Source organism: Triticum aestivum, chromosome 6B (assembly GCF_018294505.1).
Source record: "Triticum aestivum cultivar Chinese Spring chromosome 6B, IWGSC CS RefSeq v2.1, whole genome shotgun sequence".
Taxonomy (NCBI): domain Eukaryota; kingdom Viridiplantae; phylum Streptophyta; class Magnoliopsida; order Poales; family Poaceae; genus Triticum; species Triticum aestivum.
This window is the reverse complement of record NC_057810.1, coordinates 674885922-674902882: the sequence shown is the minus strand read 5'-3', so window position 1 is coordinate 674902882 and position 16961 is coordinate 674885922.

Below are 16961 nucleotides of genomic sequence, written 5' to 3'. Positions count from 1 at the left end.
GGCCACTGCGACCACCTAGGCTGAAGCAACGCTCGATCCAAAAGTGGGAGCACCCAAGCTTCAAAGAGTGGCAAAGTTTTGTCATTCACAAGTTTTAGTTTATAGAGCACTTATGGACAAGAAGTAGAACTTAACTGTTTTGCTTGCTGGGGATCGCAGTGCTGGTCCATCTTCTCAACTCCTTGTAGAAGCCAAGTTCACGGTAGGAACCGGTAGCTTTATGCAGATGAGAATGGTGTAGGATGCGATCCTATCTATATGCATATGCAGATGCTCATGAAATGCTGATGCAAATGCTCTTGGAATGCTCATGCATGCATGCAACTTGGTTGGGGGCCCCCAGCGCTTCGTTTATTTCTCTGGTGCACAGGGTCACACTACTAGGAAAATTGTTATATAGAGAGGTCTACTAGTAGCGCCTGTTTAAGCACACACGCTACTGGCATTTACTAGTGGCGACTAGTACAAAACACGCTAATGCTACTGAATAACAGCAGCGTTTGTTAGATTGGGCCATGCTGCTGTTATGTGGGCCGCACAGCAAAAGCGTTAGCCCACTTAGCTGTAGCGTTTGTTTTGAACGAGCGCTACAGCTAGTGGGCTTAGTAGTAGCGCCGGCCCTATGCAGCGCTACTATTACAGGAAAAGAAAACCGGCTCGGGCATCGTCCCCGCACCAGTACCCCCCTCTCGCTCTCACATCGATCCCCTCCGCCCGACAATGCCGCCGTGGTTAGGGTTCCTTCCCGGCCGCCTCACCCCCGTCGACGTCGCCGGTGCCGCCGCATGCCAGCCACCACGCGATGCCTTTCGCCTCCTCCAACGCTCCATCCCCGTAAGTCCCCCTCTCCTCCTGCCTGTGTGCGTGAAACTAAGTTCGATCGACTCATCACGGTGGCTCTCACCATGTTCTGGGATTTCGCATGGTGGAAAGGGATTTAGGGATTGTGAGGTGGCTCTCGCTATGTCTGTTTATGTGTTGGATTGGCTGCTGGTTATTAGATAGTTTATTGTTCAAGCTTATGTTGCAAGTTTCACACCCTACCCTTCCTGTCAAGTGCTCTCGGCTCGATGGGCAAAAATTTGGCTAGAATGTGAACTGAACTACAATTCTCTATTAGGTTTATGAGCAAGTGATTAGGTTTGGCTTAAATTTTCCAAATAAAATTGAAACAAAAAATTGCAAGTGATTAGGTTTATGAGCAAGTGATTAGGTTTGGCAAAAATTGCAAGTGATTAGGTTTATGAACAAACAATTGCAATTGATTAAGTTTATGAGCAAGAGATTTAGGAATTCTATCTTTTAAATATTTGAACTTTATTAGATATAAGACATTTTCATATATTTAGACAGAGACAAAGGGAGTATGTAGAATGAAAATATGCTTTAGTATGGATCTAATATAACTAATTTGGTGTTTTAAATGTCTGGTCGGACCTTAAAAAGTTTGATTTAGGAAAAACCAAAAACTACAAATGTTTTGGAAAAGATGGTGGGTACTGCAGAAACGAACGAAACAGAGAATACTCTCCCTATTTATGCACACATTTTAGAGTGATAAAATGGGTTAGCATCGTCAAATCCACAGTCATGGACATACAGAAATTCAGTAGACTGGTGGTAAGAAACTGAGTGATAATTTGTTGGGTTACATGATCTCTATTAGGTTATTGTTTAAAATGAACTAAAATTTAGATGTTATTTTGCTTGCCATGACCTGATGGGTATTCTCTATGGTGTGAAACCGATGTTTCCTATTTTCCTGTGTATATTATTCAAAATTTGTCAATTCTAGCCAATTTCCTATTTTTCTGATGTGTTAGTAAGTTAATTGAAAACTTTATGTTTACTTTTTGGATCATTAATCGTTCAATCATATTGCTTTAGGGAAATGGCGCCACCACCACCACCACCATGTCGACTGTGCAAGTCGAGGTGCACCGGAAGCCTTGCAACTGGCACACTGTTCGGCATCTACTTCCAGTCTAGTTTTCTTCATGCGGCGGTAACAAATTATATGAAACTTGTAACCACTATTTTTAGTGTTATTGGCATTAATGCATCATGTATATATCATTTTGCTTTTTGTACACAGATCGTCCCATGCAATGTGAGGTTGGAATTCAACAAGTTGATCGGAGACACTGTGACCTTTCAGGCTCCTGGGGGGCCCTACACTGTGGAGGTCGAGAAAGGACGCAATTTTTTTTTTGACTGGGAACTGTGAGGCAACAGCCCCACAGTATTTTATTAAAACTCAACCAACAAAATACAAAAGGTTTTGGTAAGTAAAGTTAGACTACTTACCTATGGTCCTATGTACATAATTACAAGCTAGGTTACATAATTACAACGGGCCAACTAGGGAAAAGAATTAATCCAAAGCAAGAGCAGTGGTTTTAAACTAGGCTTGAATCTATGTGACAACAGTGTAATATCATGGGTGAAATTCCTCCTCCATGCTGCAAAGGAATGCCTCTCATTCCTGAAAATTCTGCCATTTCTCAATAACCAGACATTCCAGGCAGCAAGATAAACAACCTCATTGAATAAAGGCTGACCAAAGCTCTGCTTGGCAGCAATCAAGCACTCTGATGGAGACAGATCAGCTAGCCACTGATTTTGAAAAAAATCCAGACCCTAGAGCTGAATTGGCAGGTGAAGAAGAGATGATCTCTGTCTTCATATGCTTGAGCATGACACAGGGGGCAAGTGTTATCTTCCCGAGGTGATCTCCAGTGTCTCCTAACCAGCAAATTTCTGGTGTTGAGCCTATCATTAAGCATTAACCATGCAAAAACTTTGATTTTCATTGTGGACCTACTTTCCCAAATCCCTTTGGCTGGCATATCAGTAGGAATATGAGCATGCATCACTGTATAGTAGCTGTTGGCAGAATATTTTCCCTTTCCTAGTGTCAAAGACCAAGATTCATTGATACTGTCATCAATATTCATATCAAGCAAGCCATTCTGAATAGTGATCATTTCATCCATTGCTTCTGGTGACAAGGGAAGGTGAAAGAGTTCAGACATATCCAGAGTGTTGAGAACATCTCTTACAGATACCTTATCATCAATGGCAAAGGAGAAAAGCCTAGGAAACCTCTCCCTGATGGGTACAGATGATCCCAAGAAGATCCAAGCATCAGACCAGAAAAGAACAGAGTCTCCCATGTTTATTGTAACCTCATAGTGTAGCCTGAAAGCTTCATTGAGTTTGATGATATCCTTCCACCAGAAAGAACCACACAACACTTTTCCATGAGGTACAACTCCATCATAATAAGTGTTCCAAATCAGGGACACCCAAGGAATATCTGCTTTGTTATAAAACTTAGACAGATGCTTGGTAAGGAGGGATCTGTTCTGGATGCTCAGATTAATAATCCCCATGCCACCTTTATCTTTAGGCCTACAAACAAGGGGCCAAGCAGCCAAAGATTGCCTTCGAGTGTCAGAATTGCCTCTCCATAAGCATTGTGCCATAATTCTTTCCATTTGTTTGATAATACCATCTAGAAGATATAAACTGCACAAAAAGTATATGGGAAAAGAAGATAAGACTGATTGAAGCACTTGCAACCTAGCCCCTTGATTCAGAAGGCAAGAACTAGCAGACAATCTTCTTTCCACCCTATCCACCACTGGAATTAAATCATGTATCCTTGGTTTAGTGGTACCCACAGGAAGCCCAAGATAAGTAAAAGGTAGGGTCCCAACCTGGCAACCAAAAACAGCAGCCAATCTAGTTGTTTCTCGCTCATCCAAATTTATTGGCAAAATACAGGACTTATGAAAAATTACTTTAAGTCTAGTGGATGCATGAAAATACCGCAACATGTCCTCAAGAGCCAGGAGTTGTGAGTCCACAATAGGCACAATTAGAAGAGTATCATCAGCATACTGAACAATAGGAAAATCTCTATCATGGGTTTCAATAGGCAAAGTAATAACTCCATTTCTCAGCATGTTATTCACCAAAGTTTGTAGTAGATCAGCTGCAAGAACAAACAAAATAGAGGTGAAAGTGGATCACCCTGCCTCACACCCCCTTTATAGATAAATTGTTTGCCACGCACTCCATTCAGAATGACAGAGGAAGTGCCAGATGACAAAAGCTCTCTAATCCATCCAATCCATTTGCTGTCAAAACCCTTATGATACAGAAGCTTGAGAATAAGGTCATGGTCCACAGGATCAAAAGCCTTTGCAAAGTCCAACTTAAGAATCAATTTTTTTTTGGATTTGTGGCACTGATGAATGTATTCCAAAGTCCCTACAATGCAATCTTGGATAGACCTGGACTTCAGGAACCCATATTGATTCTTATGAATGCACCTTAGGATGACCTTCTGCAATCTATTTGCAAGGAGCTTTGTCAGAAATTTCAAGCAGGTATTTGTCCGAGAAATGGGTCTGATGTCATTGGGACCCTCAGGTGACAATTTCTTTGGGATAAAGGTAATCAAAGACCCACTAATGCTGCTAATTGTAATTTTTCCATCATAAAAATCTTGCAAAAGCTGCAGAAAATACTGCTTGATAATACTCCAGCTCTCTTGACAAACAAACCAGTGAAACCATCAGGGCCAGGGGCCCTGTCAGTGGGCAAAGATTTGAGAACTTCATTTATTTCATCTTCAGAAAAAGGAGCAGACAAATTATCCAAACCATCCACATTATCAATCAAGGAAGCTAGATCAAACCTCATATCAATCTCTATGGAAACCCCCATTCTATCTCTGAAAGTGCCCCACAACATACCAGCCATTTGTTGATGCTCAGAAACAATGTTTCCATCCTCATCTTGCAGAGAAGAAATAGAGCTCTTCCTAAATCTTTTAGTGACCATTGCTTGGAAGAATTTTGAGTTTTCCTCTCCAACCTTGATCCATCTAATAGTGCATCTCTGTTTCCAATAAATGAACTACAAGTGAAGGAGGTCTTCAATATGGAGCTTCACAATTTTTCTAAAATTAAACTCAGGTCATGTTAAAGGCCTCAATTCTTCAAGATTATCAAAGAATAAAACCACCTCATTTCCAGCTTGAATGGCTTTCTTAAGTTTTAACAAACTGATATACCATTGCTTAAGAGCACATGTCAGCCTTTTGAACTTCTCAGTGAGTTTAGCTGCAAAATTGGAATTTTTTGTTGGAGCATTCCATGACTGTTCCACACAATCAAAGAAACCAGGCAAATCCACCCAATAATTTTCAAACCTAAAGATTTTGGCCTTAGGTATAGATGTAGCAATGGAAACTACACAGGGTACATGATCAGAGGCAGTTCTTGCAAGAGGGTGGACCAATGTATTGGGATAATCATTAATCCAAGTGGAAGAAGTAAAAAACCAATCAAGTTGCTCAAGCATGGGATTTTCTTGCATGCTGGACCAGGTATATGATCTTCCTTTTAAAGGCAACTCAAGAAGGCCAAGATGGCCAATTATCTCATTAAAAAGGAAGATATCATTTATGTCCCCTCCAGGCAAATTTCTGTTATCAAGAGATCTTATGAAATTAAAATCTTTCACAAGAAGCCAATTATCATTCACTGGAATGTCCAAATTATATAGCCACTGAACAAAATCATCTCTAGGTGGCCCTTGACAAGGACCATAAACATTAACCAGGGTCCATAAACATTAACCAGGGTCCATTGATTTGCATTATGAACAGAAGTGAATGTAACTATAATGCCATGAGGTTTCATATCCACAAGTGTGCCAGAGAAAACACTGGAGCACCACAACAGAAGAATGCCACCAGAGGCCCCAATTGAGGGTGAATAGACAAAATTATCAAATCTTCTAGGGCAAAACTTTCTAATTACTCTTTGATCAAAAAAATTCACATTTTGTTTCTTGCAAGCAAATAACAGAGCACTGACTTTCCTCAATTTTAGCTCTAACACTTCTATGTATGTTTCCTCGCAAAAAAGGACGCAATATATCGCATATTGGAGGACATGGATGGGTCCGTTTCCTATCACTGGTGGTGAGTTGAACGGCTTCTCCTTCAGAGCAGAAAGACCCAAGATGGCCGTCATTTATGTCCACAAGGAGGAAGATGATGAAGATGATTAGGATGATGAGGACCCACTTGATGAAGCCATCGTAGCTCAAAGAATGAGGCTGAGCAAGGAGGAGGTGTGGAACCTATGGGACATAATTCCTCCTCATGCTGACTTCATCGGGGTGCCATTAGTGACCCGCCTGACAAGTACCATGGTTGATCAGCATGTCATGGTATCTTGCATTTACTGTAGTAATTTAATGATATGCTTTATTGTAGAGTCCAATGATATGTTGTGTATAAGCTAGCCGATGATATGCTTTAGTGTAGAGAGTCCGATGACATGCTTAATTAATTAGTGTAGAGTCCAATGACATGCTTACTGTCTTATCGATGATATGCTTTAGCATGTAGCTAGAGTGCAATGATATATATGCTGAGAGTAGAATCCAAAGAACTGTTAATAGTGTAGAATCCATCACTACTAGGGAAAAGCCTACCAGCAGCGCGGGTTCTAGGTATAGCAGTAGTGCGGGGGACCGCACTACTGGTAAGGCGCTACAGCTAACCTATAGCAGCAGTGCGTATACGGCCACGCTACTGCTATACAAGTGTAGCAGTAGCGTGCTGTATGGAAGCTTGCTACTACTCATAGCTCTAGCGCGCTTTGCTGGGATGCGCTACTACTACTGTCACGCTGCTGCTAAATTTTCTCCACTCGCTACTGCTAATTTTAGTAGTTTTTGGGTTTTTTCTGCATATTTGTTTTGTATTTGAATAGGCTTTATGCATGAATCTTTAGCACATACAAATGTCATCATCATACACATACAAATGGCCGCGAGACCACAAATGTAATCATAGCATATACATACAAATAGTCTCATCATAATCATCATCCAACACAAAGTGGTATCTCGTCATCATGTTGAAAATAGCAATACATGCATGTCCCGAATACTTGCAACTTCAACATGATCCATCTAAACAATGATATACGCGAGAAGTGTTATCACTATGAGTCATAGTGGAACTATGCAGTACATGAGGCGGCGGTCATGAGTCCTCTCTCGCGCTAGCCTGAACCTCAAGTAACTAGCTTGTGCTTCTTGTCTGCTTTTGATGCCTTTATGACTGGAGCCCGAGAGCCCCTGCACTTGCGCCTGACACTCATGCCACTTGTCACACACTCCCGGAACCTTCCCGTCGTGCACGACATAGCACTCCTTCTTCGCCATCAAGAATCTCGGTACCTGTTAGAGATGCATCTTCATCAAGAGAATGCACGACCATATGCAACAAAATATACTAGAGCAACACGAAAAAGAAAGGGTTACCAACTAGTTGCAACATATAGTATGCAAACTAATTAACTAGTGGTATGCATGTCATTGTACCCAAACTAACAAAGTAGCATTACGCAAGTTCGGCTGGGACCGTGGACATCACAAAGTTTCATCGCTACAGAAAGTATACAAGTTCAACCGACACATATCATCATCATCGGCATCGTAAATCACTAGAAGTTCCATCCTTCCATATCATCAAGGATGGACCCTAGCTTCTTGAACGGCGTGAGGTCACGACATTGCATGCCTATGTGATTTCGGATGTCAGCTCGCGATATAGGGCCGTGGTGGAATATCCCCTTCTCATCGACGACTTCTTTCATGATGATCGTCACACTGTCCCTTTGGATGCGAAAGAAGTCATCTCTAAGTTTATAATCTGCTTCTCCATGAGATTCTACCCACTTGCGAATATGATCATCGTTTGTGGTTGTCATACAAAGCTTTTGGTGATCCGTGTTGTACTCAATCATGAGATGGAGGAGGTAGAATCCATATTTCTTGCTTGGTTTCGGGACATGGATGCAGCAGAAGTTAGTTTTATGCGAGAAACCCAACTTCTTGTTCTTTTGTTTCCTGATCTGCATGTGGCCACCCCTAATGCTAAAGCCTTGGAGAGCATCATCTAGAATATTCATTATGTGGGTGTAGTCCTTCTTCTCGTAGTCTTTGGAAGGGTCGAAATGCACTGCATGGGAGACTCGCGGGTAAAGAACGATAAGGATGGCGCGCCCATTGCTGAGGGGAAAAGACACCTTAAATTATTCTCCATATGAGCGAGAAGGAATGATTGAAATGCACGAAAGGGTTGTCCGGAACTGACTTACGTTGGATGATAAGGGAGGAGGACAATTTCCTGGTCCTTATTCTGTAGCATGAAGTTTTGGAGGTAGTCTCTAGCAGTTTCATGCTCAAAGTCGCCGAGACTCAAGAAAGACTCGTGCATGTAGTACAGATCCGCCACATAGATTTGCGAGACTTCTTCTCTCTTCATGACGGAGCTCATATGTAGCGCAAAAGGCGGACGATTGTAAAATCGAGCCGCCTTGTCAGAAACATCTCAATGATATGGTCAAACCACAGGAAGAACACCTCTGTGGGCCGTGTGTTGACGTAGAGCTTCCCCTCGGGCACACGAGCCGCGTATGTCGGATATCCTGGATCTTTCAAGGCTAGTAGGCTTTTCTCAGTCGACAGCACATGGTCGTGCAATCTCCTAAGATCCCCTGATAGTGCCTCCAGCGGTTTCGGCGGTAGCATCGGCTCGCCCGTGAGATGGAACATGGTCGCACCTTTCACGGGTACATGCTCTTCAGAATCCATCGTCTGGCTGCAATGTGCTCTGGCTTGTTTGGAGGAAGCTATCTTCCCCGGTCTCTTCCTCTCCTTTTTCATGGGCACACCTTCCAAACCCTTCCTTAAACCCTTCCCAAGTGTTGCCGGGCTAAGCACTGTACAACCCCGGGCTAGTTGAGCCTGTGTTGAGGCGGCATCTTCAGGCGTGTCCTGTGAGGATTTCATGAAGAGAGACTTCTTGCAATCCCTGCTATGACATTCCTGCCCAGGAAGATCATCCATATCCTCATTAGCATGCTGATAGCCCAATTCGTCATATGGTTGACTCATCATATCTAAGTCACCCTCATATGCATTTGTATTGAGGAAGGCCGTTGGGTCCTCCGCCTCATCATCCATTCTCTATTCTACAGGACCGATTTACATCAGCCAGTACTATTGCACCCTCTTCATCACGTCGTCCGCCGCTCTCACCCAGCACTACAAGAGCTGGTAATTGCGTAGGCGGGGTGGTGGTCTCCGCACATGCTTGTTGATGTGTGGTTATTGGTGTGCTCTTGGCCGGCTCCAAAGGAAGAAGATTCTTCGGCCATAGCAGCACCCGACCCTTGTAGCTTCCAATCCGCGGTGGGGTCTCGTCCTCTCCCCCTAGGCGTAATGGAGGAGGCAAATCCTGGTGCCCCGATGTCACACTCGACAAGGTAACCCTGAAGTGCCCAGCGGGCATCGGCTGGTTGTGGAACAAGAGATCCAAGGGCTTCGTTATCACCCCGTTTCCCACGTTCACCTTCTGGACTTTGATCAAGTACAGTAAAGTGCACGGGGTTTCGTCGGCCTGCAAACACATGCATGTGCCATAAAACATCCGAAAGGAAATGCAAATGGAATAGATATATATGTTCGTGCGAGATGTAATTACCATGAGAGCGTCGAGCTCAGCCAAAGACAAAGGCCCACCTAGCGCGCCAGGACTGAGGACGGGTTGCTATGAGCGGGAGCGAGTGCGAGAGGAGGCCCAGTTGCGTGAGCAAGTGATGGTGCGGTGGTGTTCTTGTTCACGGAGTTGCTCACGACAAAACTGGGCAAAGGAAAATCATGTACCGTCTTGTATGGATTTCCCTTCGTCCAGTTGATGATAGCCGGAACAAAGTTAGTAGGGAAATCATTTCTGTAGGCAGTTACAGCTGCATTGGCTGCCTGCTGTAGCAACTCATTTTTCTCCTCAGATATTTTTTCGTGTCCTCAGCTGCTTTATTATCGACCGCAAGCTTTACCTTCTTGTCAATGTCCGCCTGACTAAACTTCTTTTTCTGCATCTTGGCCTCCCAGCCCTCTTTGTAAAACACCTTCCGCGTGGCGCCGTCTCCGGCTCCATGCACACGACCATATTACAGCCGCTGGCCCAAAGGGATTCCCTTAAGTTCTTTCAAGGCCCGGTTGAGAGGGGTGTCCCACTTGGGCCTCATCGGAGAAGTAGGGCTTTCGGCTGCAAGCTGGTGTTGCTTCTCCTGCAGAAGGAACGTGAACTGTTTAGGAATGTGTAGTCGACTAGATCTGGATCTAAATTTAAGGTGGTAAAAGAATAATTACCAGTAGTCTAATCAATCTCCTCGTGATCAGGTCCATGTAAAAAACCTTATTTTCCTGGTCCCACTTGTAGCGGGCCCTGATGAAGTCACGCTCCAAGGGGTTGGTGAACTTCGCGAAGGGGTCTGGGATACCCGCAGCTTCACGTTCCGCGTCCTCCTTATTCCATATGGGCCTTTTACCGGGGTAGCCACGGCTTCTGAGGCAATGCTTCCCCGTGTTCCATTGCTGAAGGCTCTTAAATTTTGCAGCAATAGCCTTGGCTGCCTCAGTAGCGCAAGTGTCCTTGAACTTTTCGAACTCCTTTTCCATAAGTGTCGGATTTTCCACAAAATCATGGACAGGGTTTCCTCAGCCTCAATAGCTCATTTCACCCTCCCTTTCTAGGAGGCCAAATCATTGCTGAACATGACCATAGTGTGATTGTTAATCTTTTTCATCTTCGGATAATCCCACTGTTGTTCTATGTTATCATCCCGGTTAGGGAACTTGAATCTCTTGTGCAACTTCGTTAGGAGCAACTGCGTCAAATGTTCTTTACTCCTTAATTCATCGTCGCTGATGCTCGCGCATTCCCGTAGGATGGATCCTACTTGGTTCCCATAGCACTTGCGAGGTTCTTCCGGCTCTAATGTCTTAAACTTCCCAGGTGCCATCTTTGTGATCACTAGTCGTCTAATCGCTAGTTTGTTAGGTTTTCGTATCCTCTGCTTCTTCTGCTTCTTCTTTTCGGCAGAGGCATCGGTGCCGGTACCTTCCTCGCCGGTATCGGCACCGCCATTGGTGTCGACGCCATCGGTGTCGATGTCGGTGTCAGTACCATCATCGAGGTCGACCTGCAAACCTTAATTGTGCTTAGCAGACAAAAAGTCGAGGTACTCTTGTCTGCATCTTGGCCAGGAGGCCCAGTTTCTTCGTTGTTTGACCTGTTTCCTATGATTAAGTCTCCTCGTTTATTTCTAAAACTATGAACAAATGATAAATGACATAAAAAAGATCTATGTTTGCTGGAATGTCGTTTCCTAGCAACACCCCGTACTCGATGTGCCTACTATCTAGCACAAATCATGCCAAAACTCATAGAAAATTTCAGCACGACCTGTGCTAAAAAAATGGACATATCGAGCGCCTGAAATTCATTGGAACGGAAATGAATCAACATTCCGGCGTAACATAGGCCACTAGGATCATTTACCCTGCACATAATCATCATGTCCAAATGACATGTACAAATTCCAAATATGACATGTCCAAAATATCACATGTCCACATATCACATGTCCACGTCAAATTTGCATATAAAAGGAAGGAAAATATAGAACTTGAAGAAAAAACCTAGATAAATTCATAACTAAATATATAACCTAATTAACCATCTGCCCGAACTAAAACCTAAGTAAATTAACCAAAGAACCCTAGCTACCAGAGAGAGGAGGAGCGGTGGGCGGCTTATAGAGGGTGCAGGCCCGATGACGGCCGAGGTTGGGAGGGGTCGGGGTCAGGGTCGGAGTCGGGGTCGAGGCCGGGGTCGGAGCTGGGGCCGTGGGCAAGCGCTGGGGTTGGGGCCGGGGTCGGGGGAGAGCGTAGGGCCTCGGCGATGGGAGGGCTCCGACAGTGCGACGGGGGAAGAGAGAGAGTGGGGATTTGGGGGAAAAGAGGCAGGATGAAGAGAGGAGTGGGGATTTTGGGGGTTAAGTGGGCATAGCAGTAGCGCGTTTAAACAAAACACGCTATAGCTACTTGCTACGTCTTGAGCTTATGTTGGTTTTACTTGAAGAGGAAAGGGTGATGCAGCAAAGTACTGTAAGTATTTCCCTCAGTTTTTGAGAACCAAGGTATCAATCCAGTAGGAGGCTCCTCAGAAGTCCCACGCACCTACACAAACAAACAAGAACCTCACAACCAATGTAAGAAAGGGGTTGTCAATCCCTTCACGACCACTTGCGAAAGTGAGATCTGATAGAGATAATATGATAAGATAAATATATTTTTGGTATTTTATGATATAGTTTGGAAAAGTAAAGATGCAAATAAAAGTAGATGGTAAACTTATATGATAAAAGATAGACCCGGGGGCCACAGGTTTCACTAGTGCCTTCTCTCAAGATAGCATCAGTATTACGGTGGGTGCACAAATTACTATTGAGCAATTGATAGAAAAGTGAATAATTATGATATTATCTAGGCATGATCACGTATATAGGCATCACGTCCGTGACAAGTAGACCAACTCTTGCCTGCATCTACTACTATTACTCCACACATCGACCGCTATCCAGCATGCATCTAGAGTATTAAGTTCATAATGAATAGAGTAATGCATTAAGAAAGATGACATGATGTAGAGGGATAAACTCATGCAATATGATATAAACCACATCTTTTTATCCTCGATGGCAACAATACAATACGTGCCTTGCTGCCCCTGCTGTCACTGGGAAAGGACACCGCAAGATTGAACCCAAAGCTAAGCACTTCTCCCATTGCAAGAAAGATCAATCTAGTAGGCAAAACCAAACTGATAATTCGAAGAGACTTGCAAAGATAACTTAATCACACATAATAGAATTCAGAGGAGATTCAAATATTTCTCATAGATAAACTTGATCATAAACCTACAATTCATCGGATCTCGACAAACACACTACAAAAAGAGTTACATCGAATAGATCTCTAAGAAGATCGAGGAGAACTTTGTATTGAGATTCAAAGAGAGAGAAGAAGCCATCTAGCTTACAACTATGGACCCGAAGGTCTGTGGTAAACTACTCACAACTCATCGGAAGGGCCCTGGAGAGATGATGTAGAGGCCCTCCCTGGTCGATTCCCTCTCCGGCGGAGCACCAACAAAGGCTCCAAGATGGGATCTCGCGGATACAGAAGGTTGTGGCGGTGGAAATAGTTTTTTGTGGTGCTCCTGGATGTTTTCAGGGTACATGGGTATATATAGGAGGAAGAAGTAGGTCAGTGGACGCTTGAGGGGCCACGAGGATGGGGATCGCGCACACCTGTATGGGGCGGGCCGGTCACCCTCGTGGCCGCCTCCTCTGTTGCTTGATGTCCACTCCAAGTCCACTGGATCATGTTTGTTCCAAAAAGATTGCTCCCCAAGGTTTCATTCCATTTGGACTCTGTCTGATATTCCTTTTCTTCGAAACACTGAAATAGGCAAACAAAACAACAATTTGGGCTGGGCCTCCGGTTAGTAGGTTAGTCCCAAATATGATATAAAAGTGTAAAGTAAAGCCCATAAACATCCAAAACGGGTAATATAATAGCATGGAACAATCAAAAATTATAGATACGTTGGAGACGTATCAAGCATCCCCAAGCTTAATTCCTGCTCGTCCTCGAGTAGGTAAATGATAAAAACAGAATTTTTGATGTGGAATGCTAGCTAGCATAATTCTCAATGTAATTTTCTTTATTGTGGCATGAATGTTCAGATTCAAATGATTGAAAATAAAATTTCATATTGACATAAGAAGTAGTAATAATTCAAGCATACTAACTAAGGAATCATGTCTTCTCAAAATAACATGGCTAAAGTAAGTTCATCCCTATAAAATCATATAGTTTGGTCATGCTTCCATTTTCGTCAGACAAGAATGCTCTCATCTTGCACACCCCCGATGACAAGCCAAGCAATTGTTTCATACTTTAGTAATCTCTAACTTTTTTCAACTTTCACGCAATACATGAGCGTGAGCCATGTATATAGCACTATGGGTGGAATAGAATATGATGATGGAGGTTGTGTGGAGAAGACAAAAAGGAAGAAAGTCTCACATTGACGAGGATAATCAACGGGCTATAGAGATGCCCATCAATTGATGTCAATATGAGGAGTAGGGATTGCCATGCAACAGATGCACTAGAGCTATAAATCTATGAAAGCTCAACAAAAGAAACTAAATGTGTGTGCATCCAACTTGCTTGCTCATGAAGACCTAGGGCATTTTGAGGAAGCCCATTGTAGGAATATAAAAGCCAAGTTATATAATGGAAAATTCTCAGTAGTATATGAAAGTGACAACATAAAAGACTTTGTATATGAAGAACATGGTGCTACTTCGAAGCACAAGTGTGAAAAAGGATAGTAACATTGCCCCCTTTTTTATTTTATTTTTCGTTTTTCTTTTTCTTTTTTTTGGCCCTTTTTTTTTCTTTGGCCTTTCTTTTTGTTGGCCTATCTTTTTTTTATTTGGGGACAATGCTCTAATAATGATGATCATCACACTTCTATTTATTTACAACTCATGAGTTACAACTCGAAACTAGAACAAGATATGACTCTATATGAATGCCTCAAGCAGTGTACTGGGATGGGCAATGAATCAAGAGTGACATGTATGAAAAATTATGCATGGTAGCTTTGCCACAAATTCGATGTGAACTACATTATCATGCAAGGCAATATGACAATGCTGATGCGTGTCAATGATGATGAACAGAACGATGGAAAGTTGCATGGCAATATATCTCAGAATGGCTATGGAAATGCCATAATAGGTAGGTATGGTGGTTGTTTTGAGGAAGATATAAGGAGGTTTATATGTGGTAGAGCATATTGTATCACGGGGTTTGGATGCACCGGCGAAATTTGCACCAACTCTCAAGGTGAGAAAGGGCAATGTACGGTACCGAAGAGGCTAGCAATGATGGAAGGGTAAGAGTGCGTATAATCCATGGACTCAACATTAGTCATAAAGAACTCATATACTTATTGGAAAAATCTACAAGTCATCAAAAACCAATCACTACGCGCATGCTCCTAGGGGGATAGATTCGTAGGAAAAGACCATCGCTCGTCCCCGACCGCCACTCATAAGGATGACAATCTAAGAACACCTCACATTTCAAATTTGCTACACGACGGTTACCATACGTGCATGCTACGGGACTTGCCAACTTCAACACAAGCATTCTTTAAATTCAAAATTACCCAACTAGCATGACTTTAATATCACCACCTCTATATCTAAAAACAATTATCAAGTATCAAATTGATCATAGCATCCAATTCACTTCCTATGATAGTTTTTATTATACCCAACTTGGATGCCCATCATTCCAGGACCAATTTTAGAACCATAGAAAATACCATGCTGTTCTAAGAGACTCTCAAAATAATATAAGTGAAGCATCATAGATTAAAAATTTCTACAAAATTAAGCCACCGCCGTGCTCTAAAAGATATAAGTGAAGCACTAGAGCAAAACTATCTAGCTCAAAAGATATAAGTGAAGCACATAGAGTATTCTAATAAATTCTAATCAAGTGGGTTTCTCCCAAAAGGTGTGTACAGAAAGGATGACTGTGGAAAACTAAAAAGCAAAGACTAATATCATACAAGACGCCAAGCAAAACACATATCATGTGGCGAATAAAAATATAGCTCCAAGTAAAGTTATCGATAGACGAAGACGAAAGAGGGGATGCCTTCCGGGGCATCCCGAAGCTTCGGATTTTGGTTATCCTTGAATATCTTGGGGTGCCATGGGCATCCCCAAGCTTAGGATCTTGCCACACCTTATTCCATACTCCATAAAATCTTTACCCAAAACTTGAAAACTTCACAACACAAAACTCAACGGGAAATCTCATAAGCTCCATTAGTGCAAGAAAGAAAAACCACCACATAAGGTACTGTAATTAACTCATTATTTATTTATATTGGTGGTAAACCTACTGTATTCCAACTTCTGTATGGTTCATACCCCCCAATACTAGCCATAGATGCATCAAAATAAGCAAACAACACACTAAAAAAAGAATCTGTCAAAAACAGAACAGTCTGTAGCAATCTGTAACTCTCGAATACTTCTGGAACTTTGAAAATCCAACCAAAATAGGAAGTCCTGGTAAATTTTCTATTGATATACAGCAAAAAGAATCAACGCAAAATCACGTTTCTCTGAATTACTAAAATTATTTTCGTGCGCGTAAAGTTTCTGTTTTTCAGCAGAATCAAATTAACTATCACCATAGGTTATCCTATAGGTTCTACTTGGCACAAACACTAATTAAAACATGAAAACACATCTAAACAGAAGCTACCTGAAATATTTATTACTAAACAGAAGCAAAAACAAAAAACAAATATAAAATTGGGTTGCCTCCCAACTAGCGCTATTGTTTAACGCCCCAAGCTAGGCATAAAAGCGAGGATAGATCTAAGTAGTGCCATCTTTGGCACTCAATTCATAAATAGCTCGCATGATAGATTCATAAGGTAATTTAACTTTATTTCTTGGAAAGTGTTCCATGCCTTTCCTTAATGGTAATTGGAATCAAATATTCCCTTCTTTCATATCAATAATTGCACCAATCGTTCTAAGGAATGGTCTACCAAGAATAATAGGACAAGAAAGATTGCAATCTATGTCAAGAACGATAAAATCTATGGGCACATAATTCCTATTTGCAACAATAAGAACATCATTGATCCTTCCCATAGGTTTCATAATGGTGGAATCCGCAAGGTGCAAATTTAAAGAACAATCATCAAGATCATGGAAACCTAGAATATCACATAAAGTTTTTAGAATGGTGGAAACACTAGCACCCAAATCACACAAAGCATAGCACTCAGGATCTTTAATTTTAATCTTTATAGTAGGTTCCCACTCATCATAAGGTTTTCTAGGTATAGAAATGTTAGTGTACAAAAGTAGGGGCCTAGATTTTGACCCCTTTACTTGTGCACG